Here is a 22,485-nt window from a genome sequence, read left to right on the forward strand (position 1 = left end):
TATCATATATATGACCCATATATAATACCTAAAAATGAAAACAATTTGAAAACTATTTAGTAATTCTCCTCACCTCTTGGCCTCTGTTGCTTTCAGGAGGCTCCTGATCTATGAAAGGAAGCGATTGGGATTTGGCTCTGATGCTCAAGGCTCCATCCCCAGCAGAAAGGGTGGGGGAGGAAGGAGGGCAATCCTCTAGGGCAGCAATGAGCAGTGGAAATTAAATGGGTGCATTGTGCTTAGTGTCGATGTTCTACTTCGACTGTTAGGAAGCCTTCTGCAGAGATGTGACTCTGGTGATCCCACAGGTCTGGTCCGGTGTTCATCCAAAACCAAACAGAAAAGGTTATGATGCAAAGCAGGAAAGAAACTTTGACCAGTGCAGCTACACCAGGAAGACAAGGAAACCCTGTCCTTACCCTGTCTTCAGATGCTGACAAGGACTTTGAGATTTTATAGAAAGGGTAACCATAGGCATGTATGGATAGGGGAAATTGTATCTAGGATTTAGTATTATCTGTAGGATTTAAGCTTCAGGCATCTGTGGTCTTATAACTTGTCTGTGAGCTCACACTCACTTGCCCCCTTGACACATGTCACTCCATTGCACAGACTGACCTCACTTTGTCAGGAGGAAGTCCCCCTCCAGTGTATTCTTTCCATGTCAAGGTTTTCAAGAAAAGCCACAAGCCCTAGGAAGCAACATACCTCCAGTAGCTGACCCAGCACTCTCAGCATCCTGGGTTTCAACTGATAGTCCAACCAGAAAGAAACCAAATCCCTGCTCAGCTGGGCCCATTAAATATGCATATAAACCATAAAAAATTGCCCCTTGGGGCCAATACTGCCTGTCATGTCTATTCCCCTCTTGGAAATTAAGTACAATTTTATTCTCTACTCTCAAGTTGGGCTTTGTGAAGTCTTTCACATCCTGCTCACTGGCCCAAGTTCATTCTACCTAACAACATTGCCCATGGACGGGGGGGGGGGGGGGGGGGGGGGCTATTGCGTAAAAAGTCCTATTCCCACAGGTGTGGCAAAGTGGACACATAGCTGCCCAGGGCTGAGAATTGAATTCCAGGTGCCTTTATTGTCCCCCATGGTAGAGATTGAATTGAGGGCAGGGGCACTTTGCCACTGAGCATCCCTTTTTATTGTGGTTCAGAGAAGGAAGGTGTGAGCATAACTGTAATGGGCCTGAGAGAATAACTCCAGATGGTGACTCCAACCTACTATTAATCAAGTGAAGAAATTGACAAATCAGAGGGTTAGACCAAGCATGTTTGTTCATGCCTGTGATCCCAGAGGCTCAGGAGGCCGAGACAGGAGGATTGCTAGTTTCAATCTAGCATCAGCAAAAATGAGGTGCTAAGCAACTCAATCAGAGCCTGACTCTAAATAAAATACCAAACATGGCTGGGTATGAGAAGATAGTATTTTGCCTTAAATGTAGAATTGAGACATAAGAAAGGCAACCTGAGGGCAAGGACAGCAAAATGGAGCGTCACGTGTACAGCCTCAGACTGTGGATGTGGCAGATCCCGAGTCCATGCACCTGAACCACCCTGGACACACAGGAGGTCGGGGAGGGGTCACCCTGACCGAGAGAGAAAGAAACAGTGTTGATTTAGGTAAAGTCAAAAGTGTCTACGTCCAAGATGCACTCAATCCAAGAAGACTTTCCTGGCACAAAAAGACAAAGGGAGTTGGGGACAACTAATGGTGTATTGCTTTATATACAAATATGTGGGGTTTTTGATACCAGGGATTTAACTGAGCGCTGCCTAACCACTGAGCCAAAATTCCAGCTCCTTTTTACTTTTACACAGGGTCTGGCTAAGTGGCTTAGGGCCTCCTGAAGCTGCAGAGGCTGGCTTCCAACTTGCAGTTTTAATGCATTAACCTCCCAAACCACTGGGATTTCAGGCATGTGCCCCTCTGCCCTGCAGCATGCTTCTTTAAACAGCCCAGTGGGACACAGGGAAATGCAGGTGAAGATCTGGAAGTTGGTGCACCCCATAGTACTTTGCCAAAGAGGAACTGGGGTGGGAAGCGGGGATCCTTGTGAACCAGAGGATAGAATGCTGACTGCAACTTGCCTTTTCACCCAGATGTTCCATCCTGAAAGACTCTCAGCGAAAGCGGTGCTTTTTCTGTACCTGTGTCTCTTAGTCTTTTAGGGGACCCACACAAGAATTGTGGGAACAGACGGTTAAGAGAATAATCCTGTAAAATGGGCCCACCGTGCTGACCTGCACATGCATTCTTTTCCAAAAAGCAATTTAGCTGCAACTCTGCCTGGCCCAAGTGGACAAGAGGTGTCACATTCCTCAGAAAACTACCTGTGATCTGCATGAGAAATGCAGGCAGGAACCGCCTTAAGAGGAACCCAAGTGACTATGCAGGGACAGACTTTGTGACTCTTTCCACAGACCAGATTTTGGAAGAAAGGATAATTCTTTGGATAAGGATCCAATTAGAATGGCTCAGCATGGGCCAAGGTGACATAGAGTTGTCATGACCGTCGAACTTGAAAGTATGATGTCACCCTGCTGTCAAAAGTCCACAAGTGCACCTGGGCAGGACTCTCTGGAAATTTTCCAGGGACTCCATTAAAACTAGACTGCAGAAGAGGCACAGGGTCTGTCTGCTTTCTGACAGGACCCACTCTCGCCCTTGAGAATGTCCCCTTCCCCTTCAAGAAGTTCATGCCTGTTACAGGGCGACATGTCTGAAAACTTTCTGATGTGATTGCAAAAATCAAGGGTTCAAGGGGGTCTTTTCACTGCCTCAGTTTCTCAGGAGGTCCCAGCTCTATAATGAGTTCATTTTCTCTAAAAAAAAATCAGAAACCTTCATTAACAAACAGCAAAACAAAACAAACAACAAAAGAAATATAGACCAGTAACCTGCTAGAGCAGCCTCCGCAATTTAGCTTCACTCTGTCTCAAAATAAAACTTGCAATAGAGATGTAGTTCAGGGCATGTAGTTCAGAGGGCCAGGTATGGTGGTACACACTTCAAGTCACAGCAGCTTGTGAGGCTGAGGCAGGAGGACCGTGAGTTCAAAGCCAGCCTCAGCCATGGTGAGGTCCTAAGCAATTTGGCGAGACCCTTTCTCTAAATAAAATACAAAATAGGGCTGGGGATGGGGCTCAGTGGTTGAGTGCCCCTGTGTTCAATCCCCAGTCCCCACCCTCCTCAAAAAAGACATAAGAAAATAGAATGTAAAAGGGCAGATATAAATCTAACAACATCAACAGTGACATTACATGGGAATTGACTGAGCAATCCTATCCAAAGGTAGAGGTCATCAGAAAAAAAAAATTTAAAAAATGTCCAATTCTACGCACCTGAGACCCAGATCAGGAAATGTAATGAGCAAACTAGTCCCAACTTTGCCCCAGATCTCCCTCCAGGCTGCCTGATACCTTTTTCTTTGGGTTCTATGATGTCTCCTCTGACTTAAGGGATCACAGAAAGAGAGATTGAGAATGAGAGAGAGAGTGTGTGTTTCAGGGGTTGATGTAGTGATCAGTCAGAGCCTCTTGCTTCAGGACTGGACGGCGGGGGGTCATTCAGAGTGGCTCCCCACATATTTCCTCTTCCTTAGTATTTGAAGGCGATTGGGAAATTGTATCTTTCAGTCCCTGGATTCTTCGTCCGAGATCATCATGATCTACTATTGAAACACAAAAGGCATTAGTAGAAAACATACTATCTCTGGGACATAACCAACTTGGAAGATCCAGGTTGTTGTTGTTGTTGTTGTTATTGTTATTATTATTATTATTATTATTATTATTATTATTATTATTATTATTATTCTGCCAAACACTCACCAGAAGATTCTTCATCTTTTCTCGATTTTATTGGGAAGCATTGCACTTGGCAATGGTAACATAGACATATTCATTTGGTATGGCGCTTCAGCCTGTCCACAAACTATGGAGCAGAGGGCTCAGTCACAATATTTATTACAGTGGCCTTTTAGAGGATTTCAACTCAGTTCTAATTTTTCCATCAGCATTTATCTGACTATGAAAGCTCTTGGAAGTAATTTAAGTCCAACATTAAGAAAATCCATGTGTTGTAAGTTTGAAACAGAGCCATAAAGACTGTATCATAGAAGCAACAAATAATATTTAAAGTAGTCACTTCATGAGACCAGGAGCTGGCCTAGGTCTGGTTAACTGTCATACATCTGTTTCAGACCTGAATCTTAACCTCAGCAGAGTGTAGCTCTGAAATATCAGCTGGCACTAACTAGTGATGCCATAAGATGAGCTGTATTCATACAGGCTACAGGATAGTCATCATCCTTTCTCTTAATTCTCACATTTAAGGAATCTGTTAGGTCTGTCAGTGATGTAGATATTCTCATGGCAGAACACAAAAATCCTAACATCCTTTTGGGTGCCATCTCACTGAGGGTTACGGTATTACCAATAAACTTCCAGGTGACAGGCATCCTCCTGTAATTGTTCTTGTCCATTCTAGGAGACCAGCCTAAATGCATGCACTATTTCTAGACCTCTTGTGTGGTCCTGACTAGACATTTGCATAATACTTAGGAATACTCAGGAATAATACTTAGGAAAGGTGCCAATTTCTATTGTAGAATGATCAGGGCAACCCTACATTGGTGGATACCTTATGTAAATAACTGGCCTGTAGAGAAAAATTCTATTTCAACAATCTTTCTATTTGGACAACTGTCCAGATTAGTAGTCTTAATTTCTAAGGGCAGCATGATTGTCTGGTTTAGGTTTCTTGTATGGTGTCTATTCCTCATATAGAATCCCAGACATCCTGTTTGCCATAGGATCAACACATAACTGACCACTACAGTCAGTAGGATTAATCTAGTTTCATGGGTGGGCTTTCCAGTCCACACTACAATGTACATTAAAAATGGATCTGAGGGCTGGGGTGGTGGCTCGGTGGTGGAGCGCTCGCCTAGCACGTGTGAGGCCCTGGGTTTGATCCTCAGCACCACATGAGAACATAAACAAAATAAAAGGATTGTTTCCATCTACAAGTAAAAAAACAAATTTAAAAAAAATAGATCTGAGAATGGGTCCATAGAAGTCTCTTCATAATTTTTACTTACCTGACAAGTTCATGAAGCTGCGTGGTTGGAAACTCTGAGGTTGGAAGATTTACCTTCCTGTGTCATGTTTTTCAGTCATTTTCATGATGACAGGTTTAAATTCTATCTTTTCAAACCTGATTTAATTTACTGATTCATGTTCAGCAGCAGTGAACATGAATCAGTAAATTCAACAGCAGTCTCAATTTTTTTTTTGGTGGTGCTGAGATTGAACCCAGGGCCTTGTGCATGTGAGCAAAGCACCCTAACAACTGAGCTATATCCCCTGAGATAAATATTTTGTAAGATCTAGTGTGTGCCTCTGGCGTCCTGTGTTCCCCCTTTTCTTTATTTAATAAAATTGAGTAAAGACTTGGCATAAGCCATAGTATCATCAGTTTAAGTTATGGATAGTAGTACAAGTATTTAAATGATCAGATTTACCTTGTATGATTATTGTAATTTCCCAATATATATACTAGTTGATCCATCCTAACAATTTAAAAGGAATCCTCAATCTCTTTCTGAGAGAAGGTCTCAAAATATCTTTATGTCTCAGAATCTTATCCTTTAAATAGGTGTCTCTTGATGGTCTTTTAAAAAATGTCATTAAGCATTATATAAATCCCACCAAATTTTGTGGATAATAGGTCCAATCAGAGAACTTCTATCATGTCCATGAATTTTCAACAAGGTTTGCAACTTTTATTGCTCAAAACTAACGTACAACTTTACTTTGGAGAACCTCAGTCCTAATAAAATTCCCAGATCTCAAAATGATTCAACAATCAAAATATACAAGAATGGACAGTCTTTGAATCAATCAAATTTAGTCTCCAAGGAGAATTGCAAAAATTAGAATCTAATTCAGCAGTTTAATGTACTTAGTGTTTAATCAAGGATGTGAATTTATCCACCCAAATTAATCCTTGCCTTAAACAATAAGAATCATTAGGCAATAAAGACCTTGCTTAAAGGAATTAAACTTAATATTTTAATAGCTCTTTATCATGTCAAAATATGAACAGAAATATTAGCTCAGTATCAGCATAGAGAGTAAAATCAGGGAAATAGCCTGAAATATCCTTGAATTAATCAGTTAAAACTGTTAGTTAGTCAAGTACATATAAATCTTTTTTCTACATTTCTATATTACCTGTCTAATTAATATTATAAAAATATTTCTATTTAGGAAAATATTTGTATCATAAAAATCTAGAATATAAAGATCTTGGTTTACCCAAAGATGATTTCTGTCTTCTTAGGACCTCCAGTGTGTGCTTCTCCTCTGTTGAAATTCCTTTTAGAATTTTTCCTGGTTACACTTTGAAATAATTTGTGAAAATAATATCTGAAAAATACTTATCTTTGTACCTTGATAAAAAGAAATATCAATGAGGGCTGGGGTTGGGGTTCAGTGGTAGCCCGCTTGCCTGGCATGCATGAGGCACTGGGTTCGATTCTTGGCACCGCATACAAATAAATAAAAAAAGTAAAGGCCCATCAACAACTTAAAAAATATATTTTTTTAAAAAAAAAAGAAAAGAAATATCAATGAAAATATAGTTAAAGTCCTTGGATATTTCTATAGATAAGGGCATAACCTATAATTAATACAGTAGAATTGATTAACTTTATGTAACCACGTGGTTCTTAAGATATTTTGGATCCATTTCAATTTGTTTTTAACTAGGAGTGCACGCTTGCATGTGACATCACGTGATGTAGCTGATGATCCTTGTGTATACATTTATTTCTTTCTTGTAATTATATAGTCAGGAACAAGAAGAAGGATTTTGTGGGCCATCCCAGGAACATGGATGGCTTTGTTTCTGCGATAAGCAAATGCATCCCCGAGTTACAGCCATATGATCCGGTAGGAGGTTCAGAAAATACACACACACACACACACACACACACACACACACAGAGGCTGAACCCTTTTATTGAGGAGAAGCCATTCAAATGAGGCCAGAGGTCAGGTTTCAGGGGGCTGAGTCTAGCTTCCTGATGTCTTCTCCACAAGAGGCTTGGTTTCAGCTTTGGAGTTGTTCTGTATCCTCACTTGCAGGGAAAGCATGAATGAGAGTCAGACCCCATCATTCCTCCTCCAATTAAAAAATCCTGCAGAAGGGTGAAGTGTGTGGGAAGGGCGCCCCCTGCCGGGCTGTTGCAGGAACACACGGCTGCAGAGTTCTTAGGGTCCCTGTTAGCCTCAGATTGTGTCACCTGAGCAGCAAGTGGAGACCTACTCTAAGATCCCCCAGATTTCAGAGATGGGGGTATTTGCACACAGCATATCAATAACCTTTGGAAAACATTCATTAGGAAAATCATGTTATATTGATGTATGCATAGATTTTGGAATGCTTCAATCTAGAGACTGTTTTCACATTCTTTATGGTGTTTGAAGAGAAAATTCTTATCAATTAGATGAGGTACTCTTTATCAAATTTTCTGTTCTTGCTGGTGTAGTGGTTCATGCCTGTCACCCCGGCAGCTCAGGAGGCTGGCGCAGCAGGATTGGGAGTTTCAAACCAGCCTTGGCAACTTAGTGAGGCCTGAAGCAACTCAGTGAGATCCTGTCTCTAAATAAAATATAAAGAAGAGCTGGGCATGTGGATCAGTGATTAAGTTCCCATAGGTTCAATCCTCCATACCAAGAAAATAAAATAAAAAATAAAAACTTTTTAAAAGTGGTTTCTGATTGTACCTTCAGTACAATTCTAAGACATCCTTCCTCTCTCAAGATCCCCAAAATTCCCTCTTGTTTTCCGCCCTGATAATTTGAGTAATTTCAGTACTTGCATTTCTGTGTGTTCCGTGACACTAGAGTATATTTGGACACATTATACATGCATGGAGTGTAACTTATTCTGATTAGGATCCCAGTCTTTTAGTTGTACATGATGTGGAGTTACCCAGGTCTGTAGTTATATATGAACATAAAAATGTGTCCCATTCAGTTTACTCTCTTTCCTATACCATTCCCCTCCCTTCCCATAATTTCCCTTTATCTAATCCAATAGACTTTTATTTTTTTCCCTCTTCAATCTCCGTGTGTGTGTATGTGTGTGTGGGGGCAACTAGGCTGATTTCATAGTTGAGCTATTGTGAATTGAGTTGCTAGAAACATTTTTGTGGCTGAGTCACTGTAGTGTGCTGATCTTTAAGTCTTTGGATATAAATCGAGAAGTGGCATAGCTGGATGAAATGGTGGTTCCATTTCAAGTTTTCTAAGGAGTCTCCATACTGCTTTCCGGAGTGGTTGCACCAATCTGCAATACCACCAACAATGGGTGAGTGCCGGGTTCCTGTTCTCGCGACTAAAAGGCTCAGGGGTCACTCTAGTTAAACTGGGCTAACTGGGCTGCATGAAATAACCACACAAGAGACACAAATACCTTTTTCGTTGGGGTTGCTGTGACGGCTCCTCTGACCTTAAGGGTCCGCAGAAAGAGAGAGAGCGAGAGCACGCGCTGACCCTTTTTATTGAGGAGAAGCTATTCAAATGAGGCAAGGGGTCAGGTTTCAGGGGCTGAGTCCATCTTCATGATGTCCACTGTCAGCAGGTTGACACCTGGGTAGGCCACACTCAAGGGCACAGTAAGAGGAGGGGACACACACAAGGCACTTCCATGGAAGATTCTATCCTAAACAGGGCAAGGGGTTATATTACAAAGGAACAGGTGAGCATAGCTTCACCCATGGGGCTGTAGCAAGACACACCCATTTCTATGACTGAGCGCCTCAGCACCCAGCTGGGGAGTATAACTCAGTCACCCGTAAGGTTGGCCTCCCACATATTCCCCCTTTCTTAATATAAAAAAAGGAATGTAACTGGGAAATTTTCTTTCACTCACTTGGCTCTTGGTCCAAGGTCATCACAATCTGCTATTGAAACACAAAAAGAATTAGTAGAAAACATATTATCTTCATAACAGTCAACACAATAATCTGGATTATTATTACTTTGCCAAACACTCATCAGAAGATTTTTAATCTTTTCCCAATTTTATTCGGACAAATTGTTTTTGGCCATAGTAACAGACATTTTCATTGCCATGGCATTTAGGCCTCTCCATAAACCATAGGGCAAAGGGCTCACTCACATTATTCATTACATTGTCTTCTAGAACATCATTACTTATCATCCTTCCATTAGCACTTATCTGACCATGAAGGAAGTTGGATGCAATTAAATCAAACATATGGACAAAAGATCTAGTTAGAGAACTTATATAATATCAAGAAAATCCATACATTGTAAGTTTTAAGACATAGCCACAAAGGCCAAAATTGAATAAGGAAGGAATAATATTTAAAGTCGTTACTTTAGGGATTATGAGACTAGCAGTTTGGCTACGTCTGGTTAATAAACATACACCTGTTTCAAAGCCTGAATATTAACTTCAGCATATTATAGTTCTGAAATATTAGCTGGCAATAATTATGAGGCAATAAGTTGTATTCTTATAGGCTACAGGATATTTATCATTTTTTCTCTTCACTCTCATATTTAAGGAGTTAATTAGGTCTGTCAGTAATACAAATACCCTTGGAAAAATTTATTTTAATAATCTTTCCAACAATTGTCCATAAAGGTAAATGTAGTCTTGGTCACTAAAGTCCAGCAAAATTGGCTGGCTTGAGTTTTTTAATCTGCTGTCTAGCATAAGTTTCTGTCACTGGTGTGGTCAATTTGTTGCTCCGCTATTTGGCTACCTCAGTCCTGAGAGCTGGTGATAACTGGCTGGTGACAAACCTCAAGTCAATGTCCAGTAGCTCAGTTTCTTTTTGGAATGTACACAACTATTATAGGGTTTGAGTGGGGCGTGCCTGTCAATCTACATAAGCAAGAGAATATCCATAAGCCAATCATCTTCTGCCTAGTGTAACCATACTGTGAGGAAACTCTATATGCTCATAGCTGTTAGTTGCAACTGAAGTCTATTCTAACATTTTCTCCTCTTCTATTAAATTTATTGTCAAAGGAGAACCCTGATGAGAAAAGAAAGGAAAAGGAAAGGCATAGAAAAAAATGAGTACCAAGAACGAGAAAAGCATCCAGACATGGCCCATTACTGTAGCTGCATTTGTCTCCTGCTGTGGTGAGCAGGCAGTCACTGTTGACTAGGTCTCTGTCACTAGGGTTCTGATCTGAACTGGATGTGGGGAGCAAAGCAACCATGGGGCAGGAGACCTCTCTCAGAAGGGGAGCAGAATTAGGCCTTTGCACCAGTGGGGGGGTGAGGTTCTTTGCCTCACCTCTGTTGGCCCCCAAATTTTCTCCTGATGGCCCCTCTGCGACTGTGCCTGTCTTAGGTTGTCCCTCCCTTGAGGAATCTTACCCGTCATTGGCTAACCAGCCATTCTCTGGGGCCAAACAAGGTGATGTGGAGTGTGCATGGCATCGACCCCAAGAGGCCTCTCTGTCTCCTTGATAGATAATGCCCCCGTGGCCTCCATGCCAGCATTTACCCTAGGATCAGCAAACTCAGGTTTCTTCTCCATGGAGGGCCCAGCTCACAGCACCGGGCTGGTGGGGATGCATTCAGGAAGGAAGGAGACAGGCCATAGAAAGACAAACAGTCATATAGTGACAAAGCTGAGAGAGACAGATGAAGAGGAGATCCCTCATACAGAACTGGCCCTTAATTGGTGTTACTCACATCTGGTCCATAGCTGTTATCCATACGGATGCAGAACAATCCGTTATTTCAACACTCTCTTTTTCTCAAAAGATACTTCCAGACAGTCTGTTTACCATAGAATCAATATATACGTATAACTGACCATTACAGTCAGGACAATTAATTTAGTTTCATGGGTGGACTTTCCAGTCCACACTGCAAGACACATTAAAGGTGGACCTGGAAAATGGGTCCATACAAGTCTTTTCATAATTTTTATTTACCTGACAAGCTCGTGAAGCTGCATGGCTATAAACTCTGTAGCTGGAAATTGACCTTCCTGGGCCAGGTTTCTCACTCATTATCATGATGACTGGTTTAAACTCTCCTTTGATATCTGATTAAATTTACTGAATCATGTTCAGTAACACTAAGACTCTCAATATTACAATTTAAGAAAATTTTTTAAAAGTATTTTGTAAAATCTACTGTCTCTCTGGGATCCTGTATTCCCCCTTTTCCTTATTTAATAAAATCAAGTAAAGGCTTGGCATAAGTCATAGTATTATTAGTTTAAGTTATAGATAATACTACAAGTATTTAAATGACTAAGAATAGATTTACCTTTTATTGATTATTAAAATTTTTTAATATAGACTAGTCGCTCCATCCTAACAATTTAGAAAGAATCCTCAATCTTTTTGAGAGAAGGTTTCAAAATCTCTATATTTTAGAATATTATCCTTTAAATAGGTATCTCTTAATTGCCTTTAAAAAATATGATGAAGGTTATTTCCTGTGTAGGGAGCAGTATATAAATCTTACTGTATTTTTTATGGACAAAAGATCTAGTTAGAGAACTTATATAATATCAATGAATTTTTTTAAGTTTGTAAACTTTAGTGTTTAAAATTAATATACAACTCTAATTTGGAGAATATTAGTCTTAATAAAATGTTTTTTTTTTAATTTTATAATTACCTAACAAACAAAATATGTAAAAATTAGTATCTCAGTGTCTTAGAATCAATCAATTTTTGTCTCTCAGGACAATTGTTAAAATCGGGATTTAAGTTAGTAGTTCAATATACTTAATGTTTAATCAACAATGTGAATTTATTTACCAAAACTAATCTTTGTCTTAAACAGTAAGAATTATTAGGCAATAAGGATCTTACTTTAAAGAAATAAACTTACATTTTAATAGGTTGTTTATCGTGTCAAAATATGGACAAAATCTTAGCTCATATTAGTATAGTTAAATTAGGAAAATAACCTGAAATACCCTTAAATTAATTATAGTAGGTTTAGTATATATAGATCTCTTTTTTAATTGTTCTAACTGTTTACATCATCTGTTTAGATAACAATATAAAAATCTTTTTTACATAGGAAAATGAATATAAAGACCTTGTTTTACCCAAAGATGATTTCTTTCTTCTTTTTAGGATCCATGTGTGCTTTTTCTTTGTTGAAGCATCTTTTCCTTTTAGAAATTTTTTTTGGTTATACTTTGGAACAATTTCTGAAAACCTTAGAATCTATAAACAAATTATTATTCTTGGATAAGAAATATCAATGAAAATATAGTTAAAATCCTTAGATATTTTGTAGACATAATTATTTATCATCTTATGAGTTTGAACAGTAACTTTGAGAATTAGAAACTACTTGAAGATTGTATTTTCACATAAAAGCAAATTTATAGTAAACACATTTACCTCAAATATCTGTAACTGAAAAGGCAGAGTATCTGATAAATGTAAATATAAAACATAAATTATGGGTTTTCTGTTGAAGAAAAACAATTAGGCAAATATATATTAACTAATCAATTAGGCATGTGCTAATTATTTTATAGATTAACAAATATAGGCTATCTAAATATCTAAAAAAATATATATTAAGAATAAGAACATAACTTATAATTATATTAGCTTTATGTAACCACGTGGTCTTAAAATATTTGGATCCATTTTAATTTATTTTTAACTAGGAGTGCACTCTTCTATGTGACGTCACTTGATGTAAATAAAATCCTTGAGTATACATATTTATTTTTTATAGTTAGGAATGAGAATAAGGATTTTTTCGTCATCACAGGAACATTGCTGGCTTTGTTCCTGTGGTGAGCAAATGCATCCTCATAACCTCCAAAATTAAAAGTAAAATATAAAGAAGCATGTTTGATATCTCTCATCAATAGAACATTATTTAGTAACACAACTATAGAGAAAAGTCAGGTTATTTAACTCAGAACTAACTTAAATTTAGGGCTGCAATATAGAAACCTGTGGAATTCAATTTTGTCTGAAAAAGATATCTTTCGTTTGCATTTACAGGTAGGCATTCTTAAAAATAGACTCTGAACAGCTCCAGTAGAAATCTGAAACACAGTAATACAGGTTAGTGGTTGGAAGGCGGGACTAGAAGTCCTGTCTGAGTGACTGTGGAAGAACCAATCGGAAGCCCGCAAAAGCATGGGAGGTGGGACCAGGAAGCCAGCTCTTCCGGCCAGGCACCCCCTGGTTACCATGGTGATGCAAACAACATGGAGTCCCCTGCCCATTGTCAGAGCAAAAGTTCCCCAAGTTTTCCTAGCTGATTGCATTTTGTTTGATTTTGTCTGCATTTTCCCCCACCTGGCCAACATCTTATACTGCGGTAGCAGCTTGTTCTGTCTCTGCGACCTGCGGTTGCAGTTCCTGTACATCCTGCACTTTTTTCTGTGGCACGTGGGTGCTCCAAAGGTTTTTCACGCTAGCATTACCATCAGATCTTTAGTCTGTGTTTGGCATTTAGGTCAAGTAATTCAAGGGTTAAAAGCACTGCTGGCCACAGGGGCTAGGACCCCATAGCGAGCAGGGAGCAGCAGCAGCTAAAGTCTCTTGTCCCCAGCGGCTGAGTTACAGCCATTCTGATTCATAGAACAATCAAGTAGTAAAAAGGTCCATACATACTTTCTGAGTATTGACAAAAACTATAGAAAATTGAAACTTATTTCTCTCCAGGTAAACATCACGTTTTCTCTCCCTTTTTCTCACTCTCCTAGCGCAAACTTCTAGAACATAAAGGCCAACAAAATCTCTTTTTTTAGGCTTTTTTTTTTATTTGATGCTGAGGATTGAACTCAGGTTCCACCCATGCTAGGCAAGCACTCTACGCTGAGCAACAATCCTAACCCCCAAAAATCTTTTATAAAGATTTATAAAAACAATTTTAAATATGTCAAGAGTTTTGTAATGTTTTGAACATTCAAAAAAAATTTTAAAAAAATTTTAGAAATCCACAAAAGAGTGCTTTCCATGGAGAGGACTCAACTCAACAACATAGCCCATCAATCATCTTAATAACTATATTTATTTAGAGTCTCTACAATTATACCCCAATATTAAAAGTTTTAACATCACAGATTTTCCTTTTGTCTAATTCACTTACTTTCTACAATTCTGCCCACAATACTCTGCAATCCGAAGCATGCTTAACTTCTGGAGAGAACTTTCAACTTCACTTTCTTTAATATTTAAATTGGAGTCCCCTTAGGAGCCAGCATTTGTCCCTTTTGTCCCAGCGGCTTAAAGACACAGACTTTTCTCCCCACGTTGGGCGCCAATTGCCAGGTTTCTGTTCTCGCGACTAAAGGGCTCAGGGGTCACTCTAGTTAAACTGGGCTAACTGGGCTGCATGAAATAACCACACAAGAGACACAAATACCTTTTTCTTTGGGGTTGCTGTGACGGCTCCTCTGACCTTAAGGGTCCGCAGAAAGAGAGAGAGCGAGAGCACGCGCTGACCCCTTTTATTGAGGAGAAGCTATTCAAATGAGGCAAGGGGTCAGGTTTCAGGGGCTGAGTCCATCTTCATGATGTCCACTGTCAGCAGGGTGACTGACACCTGGGTAGGCCACACTCAAGGGCACAGTAAGAGGAGGGGACACACACAAGGCACTTCCATGGAAGATTCTATCCTAAATAGGGCAAGGGGTTATATTACAAAGGAACAGGTGAGCATAGCTTCACCCATGGGGCTGTAGCAAGACACACCCATTTCTGTGACTGAGTGCCTCAGCACCCAGCTGGGGAGTGTAACTCAGTCACCTGAAAGGTTGGCCTCCCACAAGGGCTGACATCTCTGGATCAATCTTCAGTTATTTGAACCTCGGTTCTGGGTCCTCCATGTCTGATAGCACATTCAGGTACCCCAATAGAATGAGAGGCACTTTCTGGGAAAACACAAGCATGACTTCTACCCCACATTATCACTGAATCTTATCCTTTCGGTTGTTATGTTTGTAAATCCTTCCACCAAACATGGCTCAAGGGACCTGCTGCAGTGGAAAAAATGTGCTTTTCAGCTACAGTGTGACTTTCAGAGTCACATTAAAAAAAATTAAAACAAAACATGATTAAAGTTATTTTGTGGGGCCTTATCCCACACTTTTTTATAATTGTAGCTTAATAGATAAATGAGCTCATTCTACAATGGCTTGACTTTGATGCTTCTATGGAATATCTGTTTCATGATCAATACAAAATTGACGGCAAAACTGCTGATAAGAAGAATTGGTATAAGCTAGTGTACTATCAATTTCAATCTGTAAAAGACATTCTAATGCTACAAAAATAGCTAGACAGTGAGAAATAACATGCTGAGTATTTTCTTTTACACAGGCAGTGGCAAAAATAAATCTAGAGTAAGGATCAACAATAACATGAATTTAACACTGTTTGCCAAATTGAGGGATGTGAGTTACATTCATTTGCCATAACTGATTTGGTAATAAACCATGGGATTAACCCCAGTTGGTAAAGATAAAATATGTTTAAAATATTGTGACATTTGATGAACAATTTGACAAGTTTTTCCCCAGGAATATTAAATTTTTTATGTAAAGAAGAAGCATTCTGATGATGTAAAGAATGTGAGGCCTGTGCACAATCATATAAAGATATTTATTCACAACCAGCAACAAGTTTATCAATCTTATCATTACCTGATTCTAAAGGACTTGGAAGATTAGAATGTGCCCTACTTATATGGCTAATGAAACATGGATAGTGACACATTTGAATTGTCTTTTGTAAGCTCTGAAACAAATTAAATAACTCTTGCAATGGTGTGTTCCCAGTAGTTGATGTTTCAATATTTTTTGTAACACGAACTGCATGTAAAATATCTGAATAAACATTGATTGATTGGCTCATTTGCAAAATGAATTAAAGCACAAATGAGAGCTTGAAGTTTTGCTCATTGTACAGAAGTATAAGATGTCTGATTATCTCTGTATGACCATGGCTATAGAAACCTACTTTTCCTGAACTTGATCCATCAGAAAATATTGTTAGTGCTCCACCTATTGGTTAAGCACTTACAATTTGTGGGGAAATAATTGTAGTCACAAGAGCAAATTAAATAATTTTATCATGAAGGTAATGGCTTTCCATTTGACCAGGGAAATTAGCAAAAGCTATCTGCCAAGTATTAGAAGACTGCCAAAGCCAATCATGCTCTTGAGTAGAAAATGAGACAACAATAATATTAGGCTATGACCAAACTATCTGCAAAACTCATGCCATTCCTTTAATAACTGAGTAATAAAGCCATGGAAATGAGTTGATGACTTTTGAGGAGAATGAGGTAGGCAAGGCCACTCAATAATTCCCAATTATTGCCATATGGCTCCTGTAGGAGTATGAACATTGGGAAATGTTAGTCAATATACAGGCTCTTGTGGATTAATTCTAGTAAGCTGTGCAGTCTCCATGGCAGATTCAAACTTTGTTATGGCAATCCTTTTTTCTGCCATAGTTGAGGAGAAAGTACAGAAGGATCTCCCTGGGCAATCTGAAACAGAGGACTGAAATCTACAGTGGCTAATTTTAAACTTGGTCACAGCCAATGAATATCACCTAGTAACTTTTAGATGCCATGTGCCTTGGGCAATCTATTGTGCTTGGGGGTGCTGCCGATATTTCCCAAGGTAAAACCTAAATCTCCATGGCCCCATAATGAGAGAAGACCCCTAAATAATTCACGGGTGACTCCCTGCAACTTAGTCGGGCCCTACCTCAAAATAAAATATAAAAATGGCTGGGGACAGGTCTCAGTTGTAAAGTGCTCCTGGGTAAAACCACCATTACAAGAAAAAAACAAGCAAACAAATAAAAACAAAAAAGAAAACAGCTGGAGGGCTCTGCACATGTGAGACAAAATCATCTGTAACCGAAATTGTTAGATAGAGGCAAGAACATGATATATACTTGTAATTACATAGACTAAATTATATATTAAATATATGCATATTTGTGATAAAAAATAAGATATATAATATATATCAATAAAGTGGGCAATCTAACAAACTAAGTTCTGAATGTATACATGTCTAAAAACAGTGTTCCAAAATATGTGAAGTGAAAACTATCAGGATTAAAAGGAAAAAAAAAATCCACAAAAAGTGGTGGATAATTTGTGATATCCCACTTTCAAGAAAGAATGAAATGACTAGCAAAAATCCATGTAAAACAAACTGACTTGAACAACAATATAACTACACTAGGTCTACTGGACTATACAGAATATTCTGCCCCAGAGAGTAGAATACATATTTTTCTCCACTGTGTAGGAAACATTGTACAGGACTTGCCATTTTAAAGCCATAAAAATATCAATAAATTTAAAAGCACTAAAATCAGGACAATGAGCTTTTGTAACTACAATGAAATTAAGTTAAAAAAACAAAATTGAAAAATTTGCAAACATGTAGCAATTAGACAGTGTACTCTTTAGGAACAAAAAATATAGAAAACACTTTAGGTGGATAAAAATGAAAGCAAACATGCCTGAATTTATGAGGTGCAGCTAAAGTAGGAGAAAATTCATAACCACAAAAGCCTACATTATAAAAGAAAACCGCCCAAACCAAAACCTAACTTTATGCAGTAACTACACAAAGAAAAGTAAACTGTAATCAAATTGCACTGGGGATGAATGTTGATAAAGAATAGAGCAAGAATAAAAGAAATATACAAAAGAAAGAATTAAGAAAACATCTTGATTGTTCAAAGGATTTACAAAATTAATTGTTCAATTAACCAAGAAGAGAGAGAGAGAGAGAGAGTACCCAAGTTAATAAATATCAAAAATAAAACTGAGACCATCAAAACAGACTCCACAAAGAAATTTAGAGAATTTTAAGGGCATATTATGAACAACTAAATGTGAACAAATTCCTATAAAACTTCCATCAAAACTGACTTAGACATAGAAATTCTAAAAAGACTTAATAAGAGATTGAATCAGTAAAAAACACAATAAAAACATCCATATCAGAGCTGAGCATTGTTGGCGCGTGCCTGTATCCCAGTGACTTGGGAGGCTGAGGCAGGAGGATCATGAGTTCAAAGCCAGCCTCAGCAAAAGCAAGGCACTGAACAACTCAGGGAGATCCTGTCTCTAAATAAAACACAAAATAGGGCTGGGGATGTTGCTCTGTGGTCAAGGGCCCCTGAGTTCAATATGGTACCAAACAACAACAAAAATCCTTTTAGAAATGTGTGTGAAACTATCAAACTATATCTAACTCTAAAAGCAGATATATGGCTTTATGTGAATTAAATTCTAATGTCTCTACCAAAGAACTATTTAAATAAAAAATTTCAGCTTTTATGCAGGATATAGCACCAATCAATCAATATAATTTTTGAAGCTGAACAATAAATATTCAAAGCAAAATTATTTAAATTTCCATTTATGGTAGTATCAAACATTAAATTCATAGCAAAAAAATTACAATTATGTCTTGTAAGCAGAAAATACTATAGAAAATGTTTAAAAGACTAAGTAGGCATCCATTATTTATTGATAAGATTTAATGTTGCTGAAATGGTAAAATGCAAGTTGATTTACATACCAATGTAAACCTTACCAAAATTCCCACATGCCATTTTTGAAAAAGATGGAATGGTAAGCCTAAAGTGAACATAGAAGTTCAGTCAACCTCAAATATGAAATACAGGTTTTCTTCAAGAGAAATATAAAGAACAAAATTGGAAGACTCACCCCAATTTTAAAGCTCAGTATAAAGTTTCAGTTCTAAAGAAAGAGGATCCTGATTCCTCACCCTGTTCAAAATCAATTCAAAAGGGGTAAAAGACCTGACTGTAAAACTACAAAATAAACAAGAGAAAGCCATTTAAACTCTGGTAAGGACAACAAATGTTTTGGAAATAATTTCAAAATCAAAAAATGAATAAATAAAATAAAAATGGCATTAAACTAAAAACCTGATTTACACCAAAGAAAAAAAGTGGAATCTCTATAAGATGGGAGAAACTCTTTGCCCAGTATGCATTTGATACAAGCTTCATATTTACAATACATAAAGAACACAAAATAATAAAACAAAACATACAATCAAAAACTAAGTAATGCCATTTAAAAGTCGGCAAATAAAGTAGACAGTTTTCAAAAGAAGAAACAAAAAGTTCCAGTAAACATATAGAAAAATGTTCAATATAATTAGCCTTCAGGAAAAAGCAAATCAAAAATACAATGTGGAAGACTGGGGAAATAGCTCAGTTGGTAGAGTGCTTACCTTGCATGCACAAGGCCCTGAATTCAGTCCCAGCACCACAAGAAAAAAAAATACGTGAGGTATCATCTCATCCCAGTCAAAATGGATAAATTAGAAAAGTGACAACCACTGATGTGGATGTGGAGAAAAATCAACACTTATGCATTGGTGTGTGCAAGTAAATTGGGTAGCTGATATAAAAAAACTAGGCATATTACTGAAAAAACTAACAATAGCTGGGATCATGGCATACAACTAATCCCATATATTTAAGAAGCTAAAGGAGAAGACAACAAGTTTAAGGCCAACTTGTGCAAGTTCAAGGTCAAAGAGGGCAAAACCCAGTCTCCAATAAAAAAGAAATATGCTGGAAGCCAGAAATGGTGATAAATGCCTGTAAAGTAGGCAACTTGGGAGACTACAGTAGGAGGATCCTGAATTGTTGTGAGGTTAAAGAAACTTAATGTAAAGCTCTCTCAAAATAAATTAATAATAATAATAATAATAATAATAATAAATAAGGCACTGTGATGTAGTCTAATGGTCAAATGTTTGCCAAGAACATGAGGCTTTGGTTAAGTCTTCAGTATCTCAACTAAATAATACTAAAATAGAATTACCTTATGATTCAGGTATTCCACTTGGGGGTATGTAATGAAAACATGGGAAATGAGAACAGGATTTCATCAGTGGATGTGGCATATGTGTTAAAATACCATGCAGAGACACTTTATTATCTATATTTAGTACATCTTCATCAAAGCTATTTTTAAAATGTTACTGTAATCAGTACTGAGTCACACTTACAAAATGATTAAATGGAATAATATTGCCAGGCGTGGTTGTGGATGCCTATAGTACCTGCAACTCAGGTGACTGAGACAGGAGAATTGACACTTTGAGGTCACCCTTGAGAATGTAGCAAGATCTTGTCTCAAAACAAAACAAAAAAAATAATGAACTGGGGATAAATCTCAGTGGTAGAGTGTTCCTAGATTCAAATTCATTACTGCAAAAAGAAATAAGAATAGAATTTAGAAATAGATCCTTATATTTATGGTCGATTATTTTTCAAGGAGAATGCCAAGACATTATAGGAAAAATGTTTTCAAATCATCTGGAACAACTATCCATCCATATAAAACATGGAACACAATCTCAAACACTATCTCACACTTTACACAATTAATTTTTAATGGAAGAAAGGTGTCAATATGAGAATTTAAACTACAAGATTCTTAGCAGAAAACATGTAAAAATCTCAAGATCCTGCATTGAACAATAGATTCTTAGAAAAGACAGTTTTTTTTGGTTTCTTTTTGGTATCAGGGATTGAACCCAGGGGAGCTTAACTACTAAGCAACATTCCCAGCCCTTTTAAAAATTTTCCTTAGAGACCAATTGCTAAGTCTGGCTTTGAACATGTGATCCTCCTGCCTCAGCCTCCCAAACTGCTGGGATTCTAGGCAGGTGCCAAAAGATACTGCTTATAATGCCATATATTTAGAAAGTACCTACAGGATTTTAGATATGAGGTTTATGATGTGGCATAATAAATTTTGTGAAGGGTAAAGAAAAATATATTTATAATTTAGCCAATATGTTTTTTTAAACTATAGACTTCATCTAGGCTTCCGTATATACTATTTGAAATTTCACTGTCCCCAATGGGGACTTCTATCTGAAAAACTCCAACCACATTTACCTAGTATAAGTCAAACCTGGACATCCATCTTTCTTAATCTATAGACTTGAATAAAATTGAAATTTCTCAAGAGTAAAGATTATTCCTCTGGAGCCAAATGATCCATAGCATTGTGTAGAATCATATTCGCTGAAGGGCTGTAAAAGAAATAATATTAACTAATTAACTTCTGACTCCAAATAACATCTGTACACTTGTCGCTTCTTCATGTACTCATGAATGTATAGTTGAGTCAAAAAAAAGAGAAATATTATAATTTTGTGGGCATATTTTTTAACAAATTATGAATTATCATGAAAATGGTTCTCATTTTCACCAAACTCACAGAAGTGTCAACAGAGTCAAGATTAAGCCTATTACATTGAGAAATGTCTTTGTTCCTTTCATAACTATTTGTTGGTACTGAAAATTGAACTCAGGGGTGTTTTACCCCTGAGCTACATCTCCAGTGTCTTTCTTCATTTTTAAATTTTATTTTTTATTTTTGAATTTCAGTTACACATAACATTAAGGTTTATTTTGACATGAAATCATACCACTTTAAAACGGGGATTATTCTATATGAGTGGCGTGATTAAAATAAATACAAATATTATATAGCCATAACCACATCCAAAGTAATGAAAATTTTCTCAACTGTTTTTATGACTTTTTTGCTTCTAGCTATTACACAAAGGACTTTGACCCTTTCTTAATTTTATTTTTGTATATGATGTGAGGTATGTATCCAAATACATTTTTTCTTCTTGTGGATATCTAGTCATCTCAGGGGCATTTTTGCTTTAGCCTTTACTCTTGAAAAATATAAGCAGTGTGTGTGTGTGTGTGTGTGTGTGTGTGTGTGTGTGTGTATGTAATCCCTCTGAAGACCAGGTACAAATTGCTGCACATGCAGGTCAGGCAAATTGCTGCCTACACAGTTACAAATTGCTGCCCCCGACCTGCAAAGTCAGCTTAACTTAAGGGCACTCATGTGAATTTCCAGGGACACCAAATAAAACATACACACACTTTACCTTTACACAAGCTTCAGGACTTCTTCTCTGCTCTTGGCCTCAGGCTCCCCATAAGGGAAAGCAAGAGAAAGGCACGAGAGGCTGGTGAGAAAGTGATCACATTCAGAAGAGAGCTATTATTGGAGGACTCTTGTTCTTAGAAAGTTCTATTCAAAAAAGGCCAGAGGAGCAGGGTTACAAGGACCATGAGGGTAAGTCAACCCTCATGGGTAATGCCTACATCTGAAGACCCACCTCTCTATCTGAGCTGGGACAATGCCCAAGACACCACAAATGTAGTGACTGGTCAGAGCCTCCTGCTTCAGGACTGGAAGGCATGGGTCACACAGAAGGGCTTCCCACATATCCGTCCTTCTTTCTTTGAAAAAGCAGGTGATGGGTCATTATTTTGAGTCCCTGAATTCTTCTTCTAGGGGCACAACATCCTACAATTACAACACAAGAGAGAATAAGTAGCAACGAGAACA

Source organism: Marmota flaviventris, chromosome 20 (genome assembly GCF_047511675.1).
Source record: "Marmota flaviventris isolate mMarFla1 chromosome 20, mMarFla1.hap1, whole genome shotgun sequence".
In the NCBI taxonomy this organism is placed as follows: domain Eukaryota; kingdom Metazoa; phylum Chordata; class Mammalia; order Rodentia; family Sciuridae; genus Marmota; species Marmota flaviventris.